This window comes from Mytilus galloprovincialis, chromosome 12, assembly GCF_965363235.1.
Source record: "Mytilus galloprovincialis chromosome 12, xbMytGall1.hap1.1, whole genome shotgun sequence".
Classification (NCBI taxonomy): domain Eukaryota; kingdom Metazoa; phylum Mollusca; class Bivalvia; order Mytilida; family Mytilidae; genus Mytilus; species Mytilus galloprovincialis.
In genome coordinates this window covers 41346850-41371669 of record NC_134849.1, presented here as the reverse complement: position 1 = coordinate 41371669, position 24820 = coordinate 41346850, and the positions used below count along the sequence as shown (strand labels likewise).

Genomic DNA, 24820 nt, shown 5'->3' with positions numbered 1-24820 from the left:
GAACTTGCGAACTATTATATACATCCGGGTTGATTTAGTGACCCTGTATGTTTTGATATTGATTTTTATGATGAGATACTCATTTTAAGGTAAAATTATATATATCTATATATATATGCCATTATTTTAATTTAATATATCCACAAATCATTGTCATTGCAAGAAACCTTTTTATGGGGAATTTCAGAGTAAACCAAAAGTACTTTCGAATTCATTGTTATGACCTTCTATAGAAAGACCAGTACATACACATATCAATGTGTATGTCAGTTGTTCATAGTACTGTTATATTGACTCAATTGAGTGAGGTACCCACACAGACATAAAAGGTAAATACGACAATAAAAGGATTCCAGCTGCCAAAACTGTGTAATCATACATCACAGACATACAAATGTACAAAGCACCTGACAATAAACAACCCCACAGACACACACATAATATTAACAAACGAAGACGACTACGAAAAGTTGTTGAAACAGATAGTAAATTTGACAAAGACGCCGACAAAAGAGCTCCTGTAGCTGACGTAATATACCGTGCGAAGAATAGTCACACTTCCTTCGCATAACACAAACCATGTAAAATATAACCACAAGGGCAATACAACACCGTAAAAATCTCTCGCGTCTGAATTGTACACAGGACCCCATCCGTCTTCCGGCCCCATAAGGAACGTCCATATTCAGAATACCGACATCGAGATGCTGAAACACCATGTCCAGCCCAAAATCACACAACCAAACACAACATAAAAGCACTAAGACAAATAAACTGCCAACAAAACAATAATATATATGTAGGACTCTAAAGTGCGATGGTACTCTAAAGTGCGATGATCACGCTAAAGTGCGATGGTCTACGCTAAAGTACGATGGTGTCTCACGCTAAAGTGCGATGGCTGTTTGTTTGCTAAAGTACGATGGTATATCGTGCTAACGTGCGATGGACCAATATGATAAGGTCGACGGTTTAAAACATTTAAATACATGGATTTAAAAAAAAAATTAGTCTATTTGCAAAAGCTAGAATGCTAAGGTATAACATATGTGATAGGCTTTATGATTTATCGGTAAGCTTATATAGTGATAGTTTCTAAATTTATAAGACCGACAACATTGTCTGAATACATTAAGTAACATTTATTTGTACAAGGTGTTTAGCTTTATTCTTAAATGCGAGAAAACGCGATATTCGTCGAGCTTTCTCTTTTCCATAAAAAAAACATGTTATATTTTCCTGCACTGTACAAACTATGTTTTAGCAGACAATTTATAATTTCCGCTGAAAAACATGAACCTTTATTTTCCTGACGTTACTTTTCAATAAAATCGAGAATATTTTAACGGGGACCGCAATGTAAACTGAATTGTAAACAATAATTTTAGTGCATCCGTTCGCTGCCAATAGAAGCAGGATCTACGATACCTATGCGTATACTATTTTCAACCTATTTAGCATCTATAAAGTAAAATGGTCGACTGCAGGACACAAGTCCTTCTTCCAGCATCCGAAATAAATCTTCAGCCGACGAAGCACGGTTAGGTCTGAAATTAAATCATGGACATTTGGTTTAAAAGTTGTGTATCAAATGTTCTTAATTTATGTTCCGGCTTATACATTTTTGGTTTGTATAAACGACTGTTAACGTCATAATCCAAGTACAATTCTCTCGCCTATACTTTCGCGGACCATCGCACTTTAGCGTATAGAGGAATCGTACTTTAGCGTAGACCATCGCACTTAAGCGTGACCATCGTACTTTAGCGTCCCCATCGCACTTTAGAGTCCTACATATATACTACTAAAGCCGGAAGAGACCTACTTCATTAAGCCGCATAGTATTATCTGAAACCATCAAAGTCAGAAATATTTGTGATATGAGGTATAAATTTAGTATTTTGTACTTCCTAGATTTGTCTTTGAAACAATCTATTTTCCTCAGAAAACGCCAATTTTTGAGAAAACAACACAATTCGGAGACCGTCATCGATCCGTGATATATATGCTTTTGCGCATGCTCAGTCGACGTACGAAATTTAAAAACTCTTTGTTTCAACACTTAAAATACATAGGAACTCGGTTATAAGATTGATGTTTGTTAATCACTGTTTTTCGATTCTGTCTTTCGTATTTCCTGACGTTTGCTAAAATTATTATCGTTTTAACGTTGGCATACATATTCCGTTGTGCAATGTGCAGTTTACTATCCATATTGTACCACGATTTCGTGGTCTTCTAGAATATCTAGAATCTATAAACTTAAAACCACTTTGTACAATTTCAGTTATCTATCGAAATTTGTTTTCAGATTAGAATGGCCACGGCCAGTGGAACATTTTGTGGTGTGTGTGAAACCCGGCACGTGGTGATTGAGGCCGACTACTGGTGTCCTGAATGCGAAGAAGGGCTTTGCACACTTTGCGAAAAACACCACCAAGCTTCAAGGGCCACAAGAAATCATGAAGTTACTTCCGTGAATGATTATAAACGAATACCGCCCACAATAGCTAGTATAAATCAATATTGCTCAGATCATGAGAAAAAATATCAGCACTACTGTTCCGAACATGAAAAACTCTGTTGTCCTCTTTGCATGACGACAAATCATAAGAAATGCGACTTGTTAGCACTTGATGAAATTATCAAAACGTCAAAGACTTCTGCATTATTTGACATGATGGAACAAAGTTTAAAAGATATGAAGAGGAACATTGAAAAAATTGTGGAAGACCGGAAGCAGAATCTAGAGATGATACAACAACAGCGACAGAAAATGAAGACAGATATTACCAAGATTCGTAATAAAATAAACGAACATCTAGATAAACTTGAACAAGATATACAACAGGATATCCAAGCTGCGGAACAGAAAGTCCAATCGCAAATAGAAATACTTCTTTCAAAACTCTCAGACCATGGAAAAACAATAGATAAGATACAGAATGATATCTTCTCGACGAAAAGTTTGGCAACTGACCTTCAAACATTTTTTGGTGGTAAATTGTTTGAGGCCGATATCCAAAATGAAGAGAAGTGTGTGCAGTCTTTAATAGAAGATGGCAGTATACAACAAATAAATCTAATATGCAGAATGTCTGACAAGATGTCTGACATACTTTCCATGAAAAGAATGGGAGAGATATCAGTTATAGCCAACCCGCCCACCATTACCATGACAACGGAAAGAGAAAAACAAGCTCAACAAATGGTACCGAAGATTTCAAACACAATCAATGACCTAAATCTTACCATTTTAAAAAAATTTGAGATATCGAAAGGGTGGAATTCATTTGTAATCTCAGGCTGCACTATCATGCCGACTAGGGAAATTGTTTTCGTAGATAAAACCAATAATCGTCTAATAATCCACAGCGAAAATGGATCATTTGTTTGTGAAATACCTGTATCATATAGTCCTGTAAATATTACATGTATTGATGAAAATTCGGTCGCTGTCACCCATAATAAAAAACCTTATCATATAGAAATTATCAACATCGCCAAAAGAAAGATTGTTAAAATTATTAAAGCATCTTACGAATGCTACGGCATTACACATCAAAAGGGAAGATTAATTTATTATGAAACAGGAAGGGGTATTCAAACAGCAGATATCGCTGATGAAAGTTCTACCACCGCAGTAGTAACAATCGATGGTAACCAGCACTGGAACTATGTTACATCGTCTAAAGATAAGATATACCATACAAGCAATGAATCAAATACCGTTACATGCTGCACAATCACTGGACAGAAGGTTTGGGAATACAAAGACGACTCAATGTTGAAATCGATTCGGGGAGTAACAATTGACAACGATTCCAATGTATATGTGGTATCCTTGGGGGATAACAATGTCGTTGTACTTTCACCAGATGGAAAGAACGCCCGTCGATTATTAGAGGAAAAAGGAACTAAAACCCTTTATGGTATCCATTTTGACAAAGTGAAAAATATTCTACTCGTTAATAGCTTGTATGGAACAGTCTTTTTGTATAGCATTAAATGAACTTTTTAAAGTTAATGTAGGCTCTATGGTCGGGTTGACACATTCCCCATTTCTATTCTCAATTTAATTGAAATACAGAAATGAAACTGTTTGAAGAAACTGATGCGAAATTACCATATTATAATTTAGTTATGAAATGCAAGAAATAATCAGGAGTTATGCCTCTTTATCAGTAATAAATTGATAATTGGAACAACGATTCCAATGTTTATGTGGTATCTTTGCAGGATAACAATGTCGTCGTACTTTCACCAGATGGAAAGAACGCCCGCCGATTATTAGAAGGGAGTGGAATATATTTCCATTATGGTATCCATTTTGACAAAGTGAAAAATATTCTACTCGTTAATAGCCTGTATGGAACAACCTTTTTGTATAATATTAAATGAACTTTTTAAAGTTTATATAGGCTCTATGGTCGGGTTGTTGTCCCTTTGACACATTCCCCATTTCCATTCTCAATTTTATTGAAATACAGAAGTCAAACTGTTTGAAGAAACTGATGCGAAATTGCCATATTATAATTTAGTTATGAAATGCAAGAAATAATCAGGAGTTATGCCTCTTTATCAGTAATAAATTGATAATTAGTTATTTGCAATTATTGTGATTTTTACTGCACTCTTTCTATTTGAGCAGTCAAAATGCGTTGACTGTATATTTTTATTTATCGGTAATTTGTATATTTTTTCCCTTTGATGTGTACTCGCTGATAATGTCAGTATCAGTGGACTGGCCGTGATATAAAAATTATTGGGTTAGTACGCAATTGACATGCGCGAATACAACGCGGAAGGATCTACTTTCCCCTTTCATTCACAAAATTGCGCGTGATTTTTTTCGCAGAAACGCACGAGATTTTTGGCGAATGAAACACTTTACATTGTTTGAAACTTTCACAAAGTTAGTTTAGCCTTTTTGAACGATTGATGTCAAAATGTAAACATAAAAGGCATGAAAAAGCGGATAGACTTTTAAAAAAAATGCGTTATCTATAATTGATATATTAAGTACATGACTAACATTAATAAATCGTCCATGATGTTCCAATCCGAGTTTTTATGCATACAATACCAATACATAGCCGGGTGCTGTTCCAAGTAGTTTTCTTTTTCTGTTTCTTGAGAAGTATTTGTTTTACCTGTTCAGTCACTATAAAGTGTTACAATTCATATTTAAACGCAACACATAACTAGTGACCAAAAAGGTACCGCTATCGCATGAGAGAAGCTAGAAAATAATGGTCAATTTAAAGACAGATATTCATAGAACAAAGAACAAAAAAGTGAACTTATTCATTTGCGGATCTACATGTAGGATAAATTTTAAAAAGGGGGGTAACCGGGGTCACCAAACTATACATGTATAAAGGTCTGTTTTGACCTGAATTGTAGCCTTTATAAGCTAAGAGGTGACTGACACGGGTCGCCTTCCCCTAAATTCACATAAGAAATTAAAGGTAACCACAGGGACTGTAAACTCCAATTTTCATATTTCTGGTCCGTGTTGAAAATAGATGAACAAGACTTTGACAAAAGCAAGAATTATATTACAGTCGATTTCAGGTTATTCTGATTGGGCTAAAACGCTTCGTACGTAAAAATGACTTACCGCGTTTATTCAAAATTATGTTTTCCTAACGCATAATTTTTGATGTTAACTTAATCCAATAATTATTTCCCCCTTATTGCTCACATATCTGGTACCGTCTGCAAAATTGCTTCTGATAGGTTATCTCACCATTGGAAGTCGGCCATTGTTTTTACCGGAAGTGTTGCCTGGGAGTACGATGACGTATGGAAACAATATCTTTTCGGAATTCTCGGGAGTCGTCTCAGTTAAGACGATAAAAGAAAAGACGTTTATAAATAGCAGACGAACTTATGTTTACATACAGCAGACATACGCAAATTACGCAACTTACTGTAGAGATTGATTTATATGCCATGGGAAGAAAGAAAGTTAGAACTACGATCAAGAGTGTTGAGGTATAACAACCTGTGTGTAAAACAAGAATTATGTTTTCTGAAACTCATGTGAATCACTGGCAATGCCCTTGGGAATGTCATGTTTTCAGTTGTCAACCTGTGTTATTGAGTTGTCCCTTTTTATATATCAAAGTCAGAAATACTGTACAGTGATTACACATGCAATTCAGAAAACAACATTCACAGCTTTTCCCTTCATATATAAAACTTTTCTTCCCCGTCTACTGCAGTTTTGAACACGCAAGTACAAAAAAAAAACACGAATCTTTGCACATGGTTCCAGACATTACAGAATACAGAATAATGGGTAAAAAATATAGAAATATTATAGAAATAAAAACCGAACACAGGGCTAGATCCAGACATTTTTTAAAGGGAAATTCCAACCCAGGAGAAAGGGGTACAGGGGTGGGATTTCCAAATATATGTCCCCATTCTGGCCCCCATCGCCACTACTAACAAAATAAAGAATAGAGAATTATATATATTCATTGGCTGATCCAGCGAGGAGGGGGGTTGGTTCCCCCTTTTTTTTGGACAATCAATGCATTCATATGGGATCTATAGTCAGGACACCACACCCTTTTTTTTAAAATGGCTGGATCTGCCCCTGATATATTTACACCAAGAAATGAAAATTGGACACAACATTCATCAATCATGCTTTCACTATCAATTGCATAAAGTTCTAATCACTCATAGATCCTACTTCTAAATTATTGAAATTATCATTTTGCATTTGCACTTGGAGTAAATTGGATGCACCAATTATCGTCTCTACAACATACTTCAATAGAAATAACAGGAAGTGTGAAAAACACCAAATAAACTAAACCAACAACACCACATAGTCCATTTATCCTGAAAAAATATAGTGCATGATTTGGCCTACAATTTTATACAAGACTGCCAAATACCTGTAAGTGCAATAATATGGGTTAAAAAAATAGAGGAAATTGTTCGCACAGAGACATGCTTTATTTTACAATAAGATAACATAAATTAGAACCTACTCATTTGTGAGTTTGACATTATTCACATCTCAACCTGAATATGAATTCAGAATAATTGAATATCAAATTAACAATAAACTAGAACGATGCACCCTTCTTCTGCAATGTAAATTATTACACGATTATTTATCAGTAAATTTTCTGCCAAACTTTTTATCCTTGTTACTATAGTCTTTGACCATTATTTTACTAGGAGCGGAAGTCCATAACAAGTAAAATATGTGTCACTCTGGCACTTACTATCCTTGGAAAAATTGTTCTATTGCTTGTTTTTCTAGTAATTTCAATTATAATTATAGTTATTATTAAAATAAGCATAAATGTCAGTATTCACCTCAGAAACTTACAAAACCTTTGAATAGACTTATTAAGAAGGGATATAATTACGATACTGTTGTCAAGTCATTACAAATTGCATATTTTGGCGTTAATATTGAGTCACTGATAAGGTCTTTGCATCGGAGCTAAACACATTTATTCTAAAAACAGTTATTGGCATGACACGGGTTATGTTCTTCTCATATATGTTATGATGGTATGATACTAAACCCCTAACGGGAAGGATTGTGCCTGATGTTCATATGATGAAATCATAATCTTTCAGTCAGTTTAGTTGAAGTCTGGAGCTGGCATGTCAGTTAACTGCTAGTAGTCTGTTGTTATTTATGTATTATTGTCATTTTGTTTATTTTCTTTGGTTACATCTTCTGACATCAGACTCGGACTTCTCTTGAACTGAATTTTAATGTGCGTATTGTTATGCGTTTACTTTTCTACATTGGTTAGAGGTATAGGGGAGGGTTGAGATCTCACAAACATGTTTAACCCCGCCGCATTTTTTGCGCCTGTCCCAAGTCAGGAGCCTCTGGCCTTTGTTAGTCTTGTATTATTTTAATTTTAGTTTCTTGTGTACAATTTGGAAATTAGTATGGCGTTCATTATCACTGGATTAGTATATATTTGTTTAGGGGCCAGCTGAGGGACGCCTCCGGGTGCGGGAATTTCTCGCTACATTGAAGACCTGTTGGTGACCCTCTGCTGTTGTTTTTTTTATTTGGTCGGGTTGTTGTCTCTTTGAGACATTCCCCATTTCCATTCTCAATTTTATTTGAAAGTTACATTTCTTTTTTCCATAAAAAAAAAGGATATGGACATTATAAGCTAGGAATGCTAATGACATGATGTCCTTTTAAAGAAAATTAGTCTGGAGACATACATTTTTTAAAAATATTTATACACAAATCTAAAACAATATAGAAACAACATTTAAATTTATCTTTTAAAATAAAAGGCATGGACGTTTTTACCTAGGATAATAAATAACAGGGAAATTATTAGGAAAAAATAGTGTGGGGATATGAATTCCATTAGTATTTATAATGCACAACTGTAATTATAAAACATCAAATTGAATTTTCATTGTTTACATGTAAATGATTTGTTTTATCAAAATTGTCCTTTTAAAATAAAGGACATGAATCTTTTAAGAATATAATTGACATTGATAAAATTTTCTAGGACATCCATTTCAAGAAAATTATAAATACACAACTCTTATTCAATATTAAAACATAACATTAAAATTTCATTTGTGTATATGTACTAAATGATTTGAATCGTTATTAATTTTTTCCTATAAAAAAAAGGACATGGATGCTTTTGTCTAGGAAAATTAATGATGGACTTGAATTCATAGGAAAATGAGTCAGGGAAAATAAATTAATAACATCAGACTAAAAATACAAGTTAATTCTGTAACACTGTATTTTTAATGCTAGAAATATGTGTCGGCCCAGATTTTATTTTTAGAAATAAAAACTCACACTGTCCTAAAATTCAAAAACAGTTATGCAAATGTGTCTTGAAAAATTATTCCATCAATTGTGCACTCAAATTCAATTTATATAAACAGAATTCCTTCAAGGAATTGTGTACTAAGGGAGATAATCCCTACACGAAATAGATTTATCTCCCATTAATTGGTCAAATTTTTGGTTACAATATTAACATTTTTCAATGCTAAATTTTCTAATGCATGCAACAATTATAAATAGCCTTAAGTAAAGCATCACCAGAATAATAACAAACAAGTAAATGCTACAAAATTGATTAAAAACTGTTATGAATTTATTGAATAGAAATATAATGGAATGGAAAATTAATTTTAAGTCAGATTTACATGTATTGTCACAACGTCAGCTCTGATGACATCAATAATAATAACAACCTATATAATATTAAGATATGTACAAAATAAAGAGTATATCCACATCAGATACAAGGTAGTTTAAAAATTATACTACATATTTCATATAAATTTGTGGTATAGGATAAATGTTATTAAGCCAGCAATCTAGCAACAAGCATGAACAATTAACAAATTATCATGATCTGGTTAAAATAAATAGTAAATAATAATTTAGAAAATATAAACTGTACACTTCCAGTTAAAACTTTTTCATATAATTTATTGAAAAACACTCAATTCAGAAAGCTTTATAATATAACAACAGAAAGAACAAAGACTGATCAATCCGGAGTAGGAATAATGGGCAGCAAAATGTATTGAAAGTATTGTGTTTATGACATTTCTGTACGCGTACAAACTCTCATTATGTCACCCTGACGGAGGTCGGGTGACATATTGTTATTGTACGATTCTTTTTTTTATTTTTATTATTATTCCACACATTTTGTCCATACTATTTCTTGGAATCGTATGGATCAATTGTAATGGAACTATACCAGAATGTTAATGACCATTGTCAGAAGTGCAGTCGAGGTTGGCACCTCCAGGATGTCTACTGTTACCATGGAAACAGAAAAAGAGTGAAAAAATAAAGTTTTAGCTTTTGGTGAATAATTTAACTATAACAAAACATCTAATCGTCATATTTTTATACAATGTAGCTGTCCTCTATATACATGCTGTGGATGATTTTGAGATTCATTGGAACTACAATGTTGCCATAGGAACTGATCAAAAATATCAAAAATTTGAAAATTCTTTAAAAATATATAAAACTTTTACAGAAATGTTGCCTGGCAAATCTAGATGTGGCATTCAACTTTGGAATTTCCAAAATGGCTGCCGTTACCATGGAAACAAGGCAAAAAACATCAAAATGAGAAAATGTGATGGAACATTCCAGAACATTAGTGTTTTACAGCTATTAAATTTTATATGATTGTAAAATATTATGGGGAGTACAATATGAAGCAGAAGTATGACTTCCAAATTTTCAAAATGGCCGTCGTTGCCATAGAAACAGTAAAAACATCAAAATTTAAAAAATGCTTTAAACTTTCTAAAAATTTGCAAACTGATGCATTGTAAAGTAAATTAGTTTATTTAATGTTAAAATTTCGAAATGGCTGCCGCTTAGTGGCAATTGGTGGACCAGGGTGACATCCGCTATTGCTTGCAATGGCAATTCTAGTTTTATTTCTATTTATTGTTCAAGTCGTGTTTAAGTAATGGTCAATGTTTGTGTTTACTTATGTGTTCAATGATGAATACTCAATTATTTGCTAAGCTGGCGTGAATTGAACATCAATTGTTATTTTGTTTTTATTTGAATGAATATGTAATAAATTTATCAAACAAAACTGGAATCACTACTACTAGTCCGGCCGATCGGTGAAACAATTGCTCAAACATTGAGGAAAGCATCCATTTTTGCATGATGGTACATTTTTATGTACTGATAATTATCAGCTATGGACCCACCCTCAAAAATTAATATGGCGGCATATTTCAAGATGGCTGCCGTACGTTCTAAAATATTTTCCAGTATTGCACAAACCTCAGGGGATTTGATGCTGGAAGCACAAAAATCAACATATTTGAATGGTGTACTTAGCTAGATTTTGTTTTGATCTATTTTTGAAATACAAAATGGCGGCTATTTTTAACATGGCCGCCTTGAAAAATAAGCAAATATTCATTATTGATAAATTGACCTGAATATAAGCATTTTATTGATGTATAGTGTCATTTAGTATCTTTCCCATTTCTGTCCTTTTAGATTTTGCCTTGCTTGTCATTCCATACATAAAGTAGTAGCTTTCATAAAAAGCTGCAGTAGTAGCTTTCATTAAAAGCTGCACTATTTGTTGTCTTGGGTCACACATAAAAGCTGTTGTTGTGGATTGATATGCCTTAAGATATAAATCAGTGCCTATCTTATTTCCTGGGTCGCAATATTTTGCCATTTGAGATATTAAACTGTGAATTGAGAATCATTTAAACACATATCAGTGGAATAGCAGGAATTGTGGACAACAAGGACAATAACATTGAAATGGTAGAAACTGAATCACTTGGGGATATGGAAAACCCCACAGCTGAAGACGCTTTAACAGAGGACAACTCAGAAATGACTATTAAACCATTTTACCAAGAATTTTTAGCAGATAGAAAATCTAATGCTCAAAGAACTGAGATTTACTGCAATATAAAACAGAGCAAAGCGCGAGTTGATAAACTATGTGTTGGTCTCATTACGTTTCAAGCTGAACAGAAAGAGGCCATGAATATTAATAACAAACAGATGAGAGCAATATATCAGCAACTTCAGCAGTCTGAAGACAGGATAGACCACAAGCCTAGTAATAATTGCTTGGTGGAATTGATGGTCAGACCAATAAGATACAAGTATTCAATGTTGTGGTGAGACGAATGGAAAAGCTGACAACAATTGAGGAAGGAGACACAGTTCAATTTAAAAGTGCATTTGAACAGCAGGGTACCTTCAAACAACTGGCATCAGTTGGACAATCGAAATAATGAAGTTAAAATTCCTGCAACGGACACATCATCTAAGCAAAAATTTGACCTTAGCCAGTACAACGCAAGTTGACCAAAAGTACACAACAAAATTTATGCCTTGGGTCTTTTCAAAATTGTAGTTCGCATGAACCATCAACCGCACCAACTCTGTTGAAGGTGTCTTCTCCTTAAATCGAAATTCCTATGTCAGGGCCCTTGGCCCTGCATGAGACAATTCAAATTATTCAACAGGAATCTCCATTTAAGAACATACTATAAACCTCTAGTACTAATCAAGGATACCAGCAAAAGGCTTAATATGTCTTCTTACGCACGCTTACAATCTACTATGAGTCAATAATATTTGGTTCAGAGCAGCACACCATTACAGAAACAAGTGGATTCTGTAAAGTTTCTCCAATGCTGAATGCAGTGCCTACTTACGGTAACATCCCCGTCGAGTCAATGGCAAATCCCACATTTATCACTCCAATTATGACAATCTCGTCAGCTCCTGGAGCTCTAACATGCTTCCCATAACAGCAAGCTGACTCCTCTGACCGATTCAGGAAAGGGCAGAGGAAACCAAAAGAGTGTGGCAACACCTCTTCTTAAGACTCCTCATTGGAGAGAGAATATACCCGATGGCAAGAAAATCGTGGTGCAAGGGACCGGAACAGAAGCCCACAGCTCCCAAAAATGCAAAAACTCAATTGAAGAGGATCCATGACTTAGGAGGCGTTCATTTACCAATTTGAACGAACTGCCGGTAGAAGACAATGGGAAAACAGGAAAAATGTGTGTAGGCCCCCGATTGCCAGGCCGATGTTGGCTTTGAGTACGCTCGCAAGGTAAACACAGATGATTATTGCAAGGCATAAAAAAAAAACATTCATTTTGAGCAGCGCTTCAGCAAGAAAGACGATCAAACCAAATTGGAACCGAAGCATTCCGTCGAGGATGTAAAGACAAAGATTCTTCAAGGCATGTAATAGAGAGGAACCCAGAAACATTTAACAAGGCGTTAACACAATTGAAAACCTCAATAGCTAACCAGATGGTGATATATGGATCAAAAAGTGCCAATTATGACCAACGACAAGTCTACTTTGCTGATGGCGCAGTATCACCGACCGATAAAGGAAATATGAGCAGTCCTTTGGATAATGAGGCGCATTACCTCACACAAATTGTAACAAAAATAGCTGATGTTATGCTTTCAACTAATCAGCATAGCCGTAGATTGGCCGATCAATATAACCTCGGTTCTACTGATCAAATAATCATGGAAGATCACCAGTTCAATGGAAGATCACCTGATCAATATACACGTGGAAGATCTCCTGAGCAATACAATCGCTGTAGATCGCCAGATAGAAATACACCCAATCTTAATGCCTATCGATCAGCAACACCCCCACTAAGCGAGAGATCATATAGTTCCTAAAGAAAACGGTTAGCATCTCCACGGACAAACTCCAAAAATCCCGCTTATTTCAGACAACGATCACCTTCACTAGGATACGGAGCAAAGTGCAACCCCAAAAATGGAGTCTTTAAACAGCAAGGGTCGGGCCAGTAGGCCAACGCACGATTCCAAAGTCTATTGGCCATGAAACATCACCTCATCACAAAATCGAACAGAGGCCCACGGCCTCGTCTGATATTGCCATCAGACGAATCATTTGAAAGAGCTTAACAGTACGAGGTACTTTACATGACCAGAATGTAAGCATGATTGTGGACACTGCTGCAATGATAACATTAATAAATGAGAAATTAATTCCGGCAGAAAATGGAGATTTGGAGAACGTAACGCTACGTGGTTTGGGTTAACAGCTTGTGTTTGGGAAGATTTTAAAGAACGACTCTCGACATTAATAGAGTAAACATACAATGGGATGTGTGCAAAGAGCCACTAACAAACGATGTTATACTTAGGCTAGACATGATTTTTGACAAACTGAGCGCAGTGATAAACCTGAGTACTCCCACAATTACCATCAACAATAAAGTGATAAATGCGTTATTTGATAACAGAAGAAACGAGATTTCAACTCAGCAAGTTTGCATAAAACAAACCATCACAGTTCCGCAAGACTCAAAAATGACTGTTACCATTAAAACTAATAAAAGTGCTGACCAGGACCATGCTCGCTGAATAGTTGCGAATTGGTTTCACACGTAGTTGAAAAAGGAAATATTTGCCCCTTAACAATTTTGAATTACGGCAATCGTCTAATCCGCCTGAATAAAGGTACACCTTTTGATTACATAGAATAATTTGACTATGTAGTGAATACGGCAGATGAAAACGTGATAAGTGACGTAAGACGTGGCATTGAAGAGACACGAGACAAGGTGCACTCTGCACTGCCTCAAAGTTCAGATGAGTTACCTTCTATTCCACCACATTTAACCGACCTATATTAACGTTCACTCGACTCGTTTCAACCTATTGCATTCCAACCATTAAAGTAGAAACTGTGTAAAGAACAATTACAATAACATGTAACATATTGATTAACATTTTGCCTTTTGTTTTTGTATATGCAGCCATATTTGCAAATGTATGTGTTATAGAAATAACCAAAGTAATTTTTCTATATCTTAAAATTAATTGATAACAAATTCAAGAACATGAAGTCCATTTTTAAAGAATCATTACTTTATTTTCCGAAATTATATAGAATACCTTTAGAATAATCTTGATATTTATTCCGTTTTTCCGCCATCTTGAAAATGGCAGCCATATTGGATTTTTCAGAGTGGGTCCATAGCTGAAATCAAAGGGTATATAACCAAGAACTACTATGCAAAGTTTCATGATTTCCTCATCAAGTGAGCAATTCTGCTCTATATCTGCACCAATCGGCCGGACTATACCAGCTATTCTTAAATGATTAAAATTTTTGTTTGGCTGAACAAACATTTTTATGTTTATGTGGTTCAGAAGTGTTTCTCGTTTCTCGTTTTTATAAAGATTAGATATTTGGTTTTCCTGCTTTAATGGTTTTACACTTTGGCTATTTATATAGCTTGCTGTTCGGTGTGAGCCAAGGCTGCGTTGTAAGGCTGTACCTTGACGTACAATGGTTTACTTTTAAATTGTTACTTGGATGGAGAGTTGTCCCATTGGCACTCAAATCACATTTTCCTACATCTATATATATAATTATTAAAGGAGATGTTTACTTCAAGACCATCCTGACGGCAAATGCCATGCATCCGTTATCATTAATTTTAATAATCCTAAAAGTATTCACTTCGGAACCAAATGATCATGATATCGATTACACAACTATACATATTTCGTATTTGTTTTTTTTTTTTTAGTTTTCGATCTTTAAATTCAGTGTAGATACATTATAAATAAAGAAATTGGATAAAAATAAGCTTCTTTTATTTAAGATAGTCTTTTCGGTGTTGACCGTCTCTGAGAGTATTAAGCTGAATATTTTTCTTTACGACGAGAGACTGCGTATCAGTAAGGTAACTTGTGGATAAAAATATGTACATGTTTAATCTTTTTCGACCGACAGTATAATTTTTGCCAAAGTGGGCGTCTGTTTTGCTGTGTAAGTTGAATGAATACGCAGTAAAGTCCGATCAGGCGTTAAATCCGATGTCTTGTGTAGAGAAAGCCACGATCCCAGTCTATGAACGTTAAGAACTCTGGCTCATTCTGCCCACTCCACTATAACCTCATGTGTCAGTGACAATCCAGATTTTCTTACGTTAAGAAAACTTTCAAGTGAGAGGTTTAGCTAGCTATAAAACCAGGGTCAATCCACCATTTTCTACATAAGAAAATGCCTGTACCAAGTCAGGAATATGACAGTTGTTATCCATTCGTTTGATGTGTTTGAACTTTTGAATTTGCCATTTGATTTGGGACTTTCCTTTTTGAATTTTCCTCGGTGTTCAGTATTTTTGTGTTTTTACTTTTTATATTCGATTTTTAGCGGAGTGTTTTAATAAAAAAATAGATCACACTGAAAAAGTAAAATCACAAAAATACTGAACTCCGAGTAAAATTCAAAACGATAAGAACCTAATCAAATGGCAAAATCAAAACCTCAAACACATCAAACGAGTGGATAACAACTCTCATATTCCGGACTTGGTACCGGCATTTTCTCATGTGGAAAATGGTAGATTACATGTATGAGCTTGATAAGCAAAACATTGCAAGGAATTCGATTGCCTTATATTTATACTATCATGGCATTTCTTAGGGACGATATCAAAAGATCGATGTAGGATAAAAAAAACTTAAATCGAATAGTTTGGGGATGGGGGTCAACATTGCTGCAAGTTTTGTTAATCTAAAATCGATTTTACATATATCCATATAGGTAAATCATTTTTTCCCAAATTAAGTTAAGAAGGGGAGTAGGGGGGTCAGCGAAAAAACTATGTGAATTAAGTTTTTTATCGTACATTGAACTTTTGATGTCGTCCCTTACATAAGTCGTAGCAGATAGGAAGTGCTGTCAATGAAGCAGGTTTTTAATTTCGACTTGTGTCGGACTTATGATATGTCGGATTAATGGGTTGTCGGGCAAATGGGGTGTCGAACCAATGGGATGTCGGATTTCGAGGTTGTAGAACTATTGGTTGTCGGACATATGCATAGGGTGACGGACTATCGGGATATCGTACAAAATGATTGTCCAACCATTAGTTGTCGAACCAATAGTTGGTTGGACTCATGTGGTGTCGGACTATTGGGTTGTCGGACAAATGGGGTGTCGATCCAATAGTGTTTCAAACTAAAGGGGTTTCAGAATAGCGGGACGACCCCACTTCTTCGGGACAGTATCAATATAGCACAAAATAATATTGTAATACTTATGGGGTGTCATACTAGTACTCTATTAGGGTGTCACAGTAATGGGGTGTCAAAACAATGGGGTTTCGGACAATTGGTGTGTGGGACTGACTTGATGAAACAGCGGGGCCTCTCAATTCCGAGGAGGACATTATCCAAACAATGCAGAACGGTAGCAAAAGTTATAGCGTACAACAACATATTATATTGCGCTACAGCAAATAAAGCTTTTAATTAATGATGTCATTAGGGACAGAACGAACTATGATTTTAAAATATATTATTATGCTTGGCAACAAACTGCAACCCCTGTCAAAATAATCAAAGGAAAAGTAGAGCAAAAAAAAACAGTCTTCATCTTCTTGTTTATTTTCAACAATAAACAGGTGTCCTTATAATTTACCAATCAGTTTATGTAACAAAACTATGCTACATGTATCAATATAAAATACAGAAAATACGGGAAAAAAATTTAAAATTATTTAACACGACTCATATCCAGAAATCAACGCCACATTGCTTATTTGAATATTATACTAAAGAAATCGGATACAGGTCACGGAAATTGCATCAAAATGATAGGGAACTTTGAAAAAAATGTCTGTTTTAATTTTAATTTAAGTGATAGACAGGATGCCGGGGCAGAAAATGAATATACACAACATTATACACCATTTAAACGAGACATAATGACTGTTGTTGCAAAAATACAGGTTCCTGAGCTATTTTAAAAATCGAAGCGAGAGGCTTTTAGCATTTCAGTGTAAAATACTGGCTAAAATGGCTGAAACGTCAAATTTGCAAACTTCGTGTTGAAAATTGGCTTACAAGGTCATTACAAAAACAGGTTGCCGGAGTGAAATATGAAACTTGAATTTATAAAGAATAAGCAAGTCCAAACCTTGTATGTCTAGTCGTTGAACTTTAGGTTTCCACGTAAAATTCAAATGTCACTATTTCAAGAAGAATAAACTCACGAAGGCACGAAAAATTCACTAAATTCGCGTTCATTGTTTTGATTTTGACCGCCTGACAACTTTACGGAAATATCAAAGTGATTGTAAATAAGGACTCTGTGACGGGCAACTTATAATATCCGTGTTTTAAAGATTTTAATGATATCAAGCCTTTCAAGTCAGTCCAGTTCAAAGTACTATCACGTGGTACAATTCTCATTTACATATTATGAATATTAATTAGCAAAACCACTACTAATTTCAGGCTATGTACTACTGAATAGCAATCCCGAATAAGGCTAGGTCAAGTAAACAATTCTTGATGAACTGCATTTTTATAATTTTGTCTTCATTATCAAAGTGTTTATAATTCTCGAGTCCTTTTTTATTCGTAATACCAGTTGGCTCATACCATATTTAAATAAAGTATTAAATAGTCTATTTAAATAGTACATGTGTTGCGTTTATTTTGGTGGAAAGTATACATGAATTACGAACTTGCGAACTATTATATACATCCGGGTTGATTTAGTGACCCTGTATGTTTTGATATTGATTTTTATGATGAGATACTCATTTTAAGGTAAAATTATATATATCTATATATATATGCCATTATTTTAATTTAATATATCTACAAATCATTGTCATTGCAAGAAACCTTTGTATTGGGAATTTCAGAGTTAACCAAAAGTACTTTCGAATTCATTGTAATGACCTTCTATAGAAACACCAGTAAATACACATATCAATGTGTATGTCAGTTGTTCATAGTACTATTATGTTGACACAATTGAGTGAGGTACCCAAACAGACATAAAAGGTAAATACGACAATAAAAGGATTCCAGCTGCCAAAACTGTGTAATCATACATCGCAGACATACAAAGCACCTGACAATTACATTTTGTATTATAATCAACCACACAGACACACACATAATATTAACAAACGAAGACGACTACGAAAAGTTGTTGAAATAGATAGTAAATTTGACAAAGACGCCGACAAAAGAGCTCCTGTAGCTGATGTAATATACCGCGCAAAGAATAGTCACACTTCCTTCGAATAACACAAACCATGTAAAATATAACATGTATAACCACAAGGGCAATACAACACCGTAAAAATCTCTCACGTCTGAATTGTACACAGGACTCCACCCGTCTTCCGGCCCCATCAGGAACGTCCATATTCAGAATACCGATATCGAGATGCTGAAACACCATGTCCAGCCCAAAATCACACAACCAAACAAAACATAAAAGCACTAAGACAAATAAACTGCAAACAAAACAATAATCTATATACTACTCAAGCCGGAAGAGACCTACTTCATTGAGCCGCATAGTATCATCTGAAACCATCAAAGTCAGAAATATTTGTGATATGAGGTATAAATGTAGTATTTTGTACTTCCTAGATTTGTCTTTGAAACAATCTATTTTCCTCAGAAAACGCCAATTTTTGAGAAAACAACACAATTCGGAGACCGTTATCGATCCCTGATATATATGCTTTTGCGCATGCTCAGTCGACGTACTGCCCGCGAAATTTAAAAACTCTTTGTTTCAACACTTGAAATACATAGGAACTCGGTTATAAGATTGAAGTTTGTTAATCACTGATTTTCGATTCTTTCTTTCGTTTTTCCTGACGTTTGTTAAAAATTATTAACGTTTTAACGTTGGCATAAATATTCCGTTGTTTTCTAGCAAAGTGCGGTTTACTATCCATATCCGTATATCGAAAAATCCTAGGATTAAATTTTAATGTGCTTACCGAGTCCCTGTGGACCAATATTGTACTACGACTTCGTGGGCTTCTAGAATATCTAGAATCTATAAACTTAAGACCACTTTGTACAATTTGTGAAGCAGACATTGCGTTTCAGTTATCTATCGAAATTTGTTTTCAGATTAGAATGGCCACGGCCAGTGGAACATTTTGTGGTGTGTGTGAAACCCAGCACGTGGTGATAGAGGCCGACTACTGGTGTCCTGAATGCGAAGAAGGGCTATGCACACTTTGCGAAAAACACCACCAAGCTTCAAGGGCCACAAGAAATCATGAAGTTACTTCCGTGAATGATTATAAACGAATACCGCCAACAATAGCTAGTATAAATCAATATTGCTCAGATCATGAGAAAAAATATCAGCACTACTGTTCCGAACATGAAAAACTCTGTTGTCCACTTTGCATAACGACAAATCATAAGAAATGCGACTTGTTAGCACTTGATGAAATTATCAAAACGTCAAAGACTTCTGCATTATTTGACATGATGGAACAAAGTTTAAAAGATATGAAGAGCAACATTGAAAAAATTGTGGAAGACCGGAAGCAGAATCTAGAGATGATACAACAACAGCGACAAAAATTGAAGACAGATATTACCAAGATTCGTAATAAAATAAACAAACATCTAGATAAACTTGAACAAGATATACAACAGGATATCCAAGCTGCGGAACAGAAAGTCCAATCGCAAATAGAAATACTTCTTTCAAAACTCTCAGACCATGGAAAAACAATAGATAAGATACAGAATGATATCTCCTCGACGAAAAGTTTTGCAACTGACCTTCAAACATTTTTTGGTGGTAAATTGTTTGAGGACGATATCCAAAATGAAGAGAAGTTTATGCAGTCTTTAATAGAAGATGGCAGTATACAACAAATAAATCTAATATGCAGAATGTCTGACAAGATGTCTGACATACTTTCCATGAAAAGAATGGGAGAGATATCAGTTATAGCCAACCCGCCAACCATTACCATGACAACGGAAAGAGTAAATCAAGCTCAAAAAATGGTACCGAAGATTTCAAACCCAATCAATGACATAAATCTAACCCTATTAAAAAGATTTGAGATATCGAAAGGGGGGACGTCACTTGAAATCTCAGGCTGCACTATCATGCCTACTAGGGAAATTGTATTCGTAGATAAAACCAATGATCGTCTAACAATCCACAGCGAAAATGGATCATTTGTTTGTGAAATACCTGTATCACATAGTCCTGTAAATATTACATGTATTGATGAAAATTCGGTCGCTGTCACCCATAATAGAAAGCCTTATCATATAGAAATTATCAACATCGCCAAAAGAAGGATTGTTAAAAGTATAAAAGCATCTTACGAATGCTACGGCATTACACACCAAAAGGGAAGATTAATTTATTATGAAACAGGAAGAGGTATTCAAACAGCAAACATCAGTAATGAAAGTATTGCCACCACAGTAGTTAAAGCCGATTACTATCATTACTGGAACTATGTAACAGCATCACACGACAAGATATACCATACAAGCGATGAATCAAATACCGTTACATGCTACACAATCACAGGGCAGAAGGTTTGGGAATACAAAGACAACTCAATTTTGAAATCGATTCGAGGAATAACAATTGACAACGATTCCAATGTGTATTTGATATCTTTCGAAAATAGCAATGTCGTCGTACTTTCACCAGATGAGAAGAATTCCCGCCAATTGTTAGATGGAAATGAAATTAAAAACCCTTATGGTATCCATTTTGACAAGGTTAACAATATACTTCTTGTTAATAGCCTGCGTGGAACAGCCTTTTTGTATAACATTAAATAAACTTTTTTAAGTGTATACAGGCTGAAAATATCGAAATCAAACTGTTTGGAGAAACTGAATTGCATAATCAAATACAACTTAATCTGTCATTCATAATTAAGTCATGATTAGCAAGGAATATTCAGGAGTTGTGTCTCTTGGTCGATTATTATTATGAGTGTATTTGCAATTGTTGTTATTATACACGGTGTATACATTGGTCAAATTATAACAAGAGAAAATATAGCATAGGATATTTTATTTAGTATGGTTGCAAGTGAAGTGAATTTAAGCAATTTAAGGTCCTCATTTAGCCTTGAACAATGAGCGAAACCCATACTGTATTATAAGCTTTAAACGGCCCTGTTATGACAATTCTGAAACAAATCACAAGCAAATAACCAGATGTATGACAGAACAATAAAAGAAAAACAAATATGACAGACAGTAAACCAACAACCACTAAGTTACAGCTCGTGACGTAGGACAGGCAGATAACATAATGTGGTGGGGATAAAGTTAACATATTTGTAAAAGCTGAACTTTCTCTTAAACCTTGGACAGGAGTGTAACAGATAAACACTAGAACCGTTGCAAATAAACTCCTCATAGATATACCAGGATTGTAATTTTGTATAAATGGCTTCGCTCATAAAGTTTACACGAAGCACAACAACCAAAACTAGTCAACCCGATAGTGAAAACTCGCACACCAATTATTTCCTTCAAAATTTTTACTAAAATGTTTGTATAATAGATTCCTTAACCCTTCCGGATTGTCGCACCTGCCCTAAGTCATCAGGAGAATATAGCTCTTTAATCTTTGTTTTTTGTTTGTTTGACATTTAGGTTTCATTTGAATGTTTCAATCGATTATACAATATATATTATTGTTTAGGGGCCAGCTCAACCTGTGAATGCCGAGGACCCGTTGAAGGTCTTGTGCCGTTTTCTGCTCTTTGTTTGGAGTATTATATCTCTTTGACACATTACCCTTTTCGAATCTGTTATTCATCCTTTACAATATATCAGCATCATTTTGATATGAGCGTCACTGATGAGTCTTAAGTAGACGAAACGCTCGTCTAGCGTTCTATATTATAATCCTGGTACCTTTGATAACTACTTTAGCTTTGGTGATCTGCAACAAATAGCAAAATAGTATTTAAAGTCTATTAACACTGCTGTATCCAAAAAAAAATGCATCTTAAAGACAATTTTGGTTTCACATTCAAGAAGACCACTCGAACTGGCGATGATAATTGGCAGTTTATTTATGTCAAAAAAGTAAGTATTATTTACCATTCTAGAGGTCTAATTCTGCTATTGTTTTTGATCCATAATAGCGTACCATGTTATTATATAAATCCTTTTGGTGGCTTTTAATTGTGCCTATATATTTAAATCATAATTTTGTTTTCTTTTGGGAAAATATTTTCAAAATGCACGACGTTATCGAGTTACAAATCAAAGAACAGGGATTGATTGATGTTTGTTTAAAGTTCAGTTGCAAATATTTCATGTATGTTCAGGACAAGAACACATCAATAATACAAAGAAAGGGTTAGTCCTGTAATGGGTTTGATTGGGATGAAAGAGAAAACATTTGAACTGCCACTCGAATATGAAGGTATATGAGCTAGGTAGCCAAGCAAAAGACAACATTCGAGTCCCTCAAATATTACAATCAGTGTGACACTCAATCTACAGGAAGCTTCTGATTTAACGTCTACTGTCTGCTGAGATTGGTTGCAAATCTACTGATGCCACTTACCACTTCGCGACGGTTTTACTGCCGGTATGATGAAGACATAGTATTTACTACATTTGTACACTCCAGTCAATCTTTGGCTTTCAAACTACAGAAAGCATATGAAATACTGAATTTAAAACAATATTATAACGTATATCTACTGGTCTAAGAATATAATGAAATATACTTAACTGGTGTGGTCTGCATATCATATATATTTATTTATAAACAAACTTGGCTTATTTTGTAATCTTTAATCACTTATCGTATACCACTACAAGAATCATGCATGATGTAACTGATCCAGCAATTAAACATATTTAAAAATTGGCTTTCGGAATCTAGAGAATTGTGGGTGATTTTTTATTCGAGAAAATTTCTGCAACGACTGGAAAAGATACATTTCATCCCAAAAAGACAAAGCACATAAGATATTACATATTTGTTGTTAGTGGCAAATATTACATCAATGTTCCAGGTGAGAACTAATTGTTTGCTTTTCGTTCAGTGGCAAATATTTCATAATGTTCAAGATGAGAACCAAGTGTTAACTTTTCGTCCGGTGGCAAATATTTCATACATTTTCAGAATAAGAACCAATTGCTTGCTTTTGTCCAGTAAAAAATAATTTAAAATGATCAGGATGAGAAATTTGTGTTTGTTTTTCGTCCAGTGGCAAATCTTTCATAAATGATCAGAATGAGAACTAACTGTTTGCTTTTCGTCCAGTTGCAAATATTTTATGGATGTTCAGGATGAGAACTGATTAACAATAACTACAATAGACTATACCTGGCGACTGGCATGTACTTAGAAGGTTAGAAAATGTTTAATGCCACTGGAAAATGAGGGTATATTAGATTGAAAAAAATCTAGCCTTACTATAGATCACCTTATGAACCCTAATAGACTTTTGTTACGTTTTAATGTGAAAAGAGTGTGGCACTATCTTAACACCATGCATCGGATTTTGACCGAACATGCCGCGAACTTAAACACCTCGCACCGCCAAACGAATGGCTACCTTTGGTGAGGGTTAAACTGTTGATCGGATTACCCTGATTCTAGTTGGGTTAACAAAACTAATAAGATAATCAAGTGAGGTCAATCAAAGATTAATAATTATTCCAAAATGTTCTGCCATTACAAATTTACATCAAGAAATAAAAAAAGGTTCTGAAAGCATACGTAACTTTCTCATCAATGAAAAGGATTTTCAGTCTCTCATTTTTTATTTTGTTTGTCATTAATTTCAATAATCCTAATAGTATTCACTTCGGAACCAAATGATCATGATATAGATTATGCAACTATGCATATTTCGTATTTGTATTTTTTTTTTTAGTTTTCGATCTTTAAATTCAATGTAGATACATTATAAATAGAGAAATTGGATAAAAATAAGCTTCTTTCATTTAAGATAGTCTTTTCAGTGTTGACCGTCTCTGAGAGTATTAAGCGGTCTGGATATTTTTCTTTACGATGAGAGACTACGTATCACCTGTAAGGGTAACTTGGGGATAAAAATATGTACACGTTTGATCTTTTTCGACCGGCAGTATAATTTTTGCCAAAGTCGCTGTCTGTTTTGCTGTGTAAGATGAATGAATACGCAGTAACGTTCTATCAGGCGTACAATCCGATGCCTTGTGTAGAGAAAGCCACGATCCCAGTCTCTGAACGTTAAGAACTCTGGCTCATTCTGCCCACTATTACCTCATTTGTCAGTTACAATCCAGATTTTCTTACTTTAGGAAAACTATCAATTATATTCGTTTTTTAGCGGAGTGTTTTAATAAAAAGATAGATCACACTTAAAAAGAAAAATCACAAAAATACTGAACTCCGAGTAAAATTCAAAACGATAAGAACCTAATCAAATGGCAAAATCAAAA

General features: G+C 34.6%; 2 long non-coding RNA genes across 2 annotated transcripts; both read left to right on the top strand.

Annotated features, from left to right (window-relative positions):
* Positions 1–4606, top strand: LOC143053619 (uncharacterized). Its single transcript, XR_012971437.1, has 2 exons — positions 1–89; positions 2312–4606. It is a non-coding gene; the product is annotated as an uncharacterized LOC143053619 (long non-coding RNA).
* A 13452-nt stretch (positions 4607–18058) lies between these two features.
* On the top strand, positions 18059–21418 carry LOC143053618 (uncharacterized). The gene is made up of 2 exons (XR_012971436.1): positions 18059–18157; positions 19493–21418. It is a non-coding gene; the product is annotated as an uncharacterized LOC143053618 (long non-coding RNA).
* The last annotated feature ends 3402 nt before the right edge of the window (positions 21419–24820 follow it).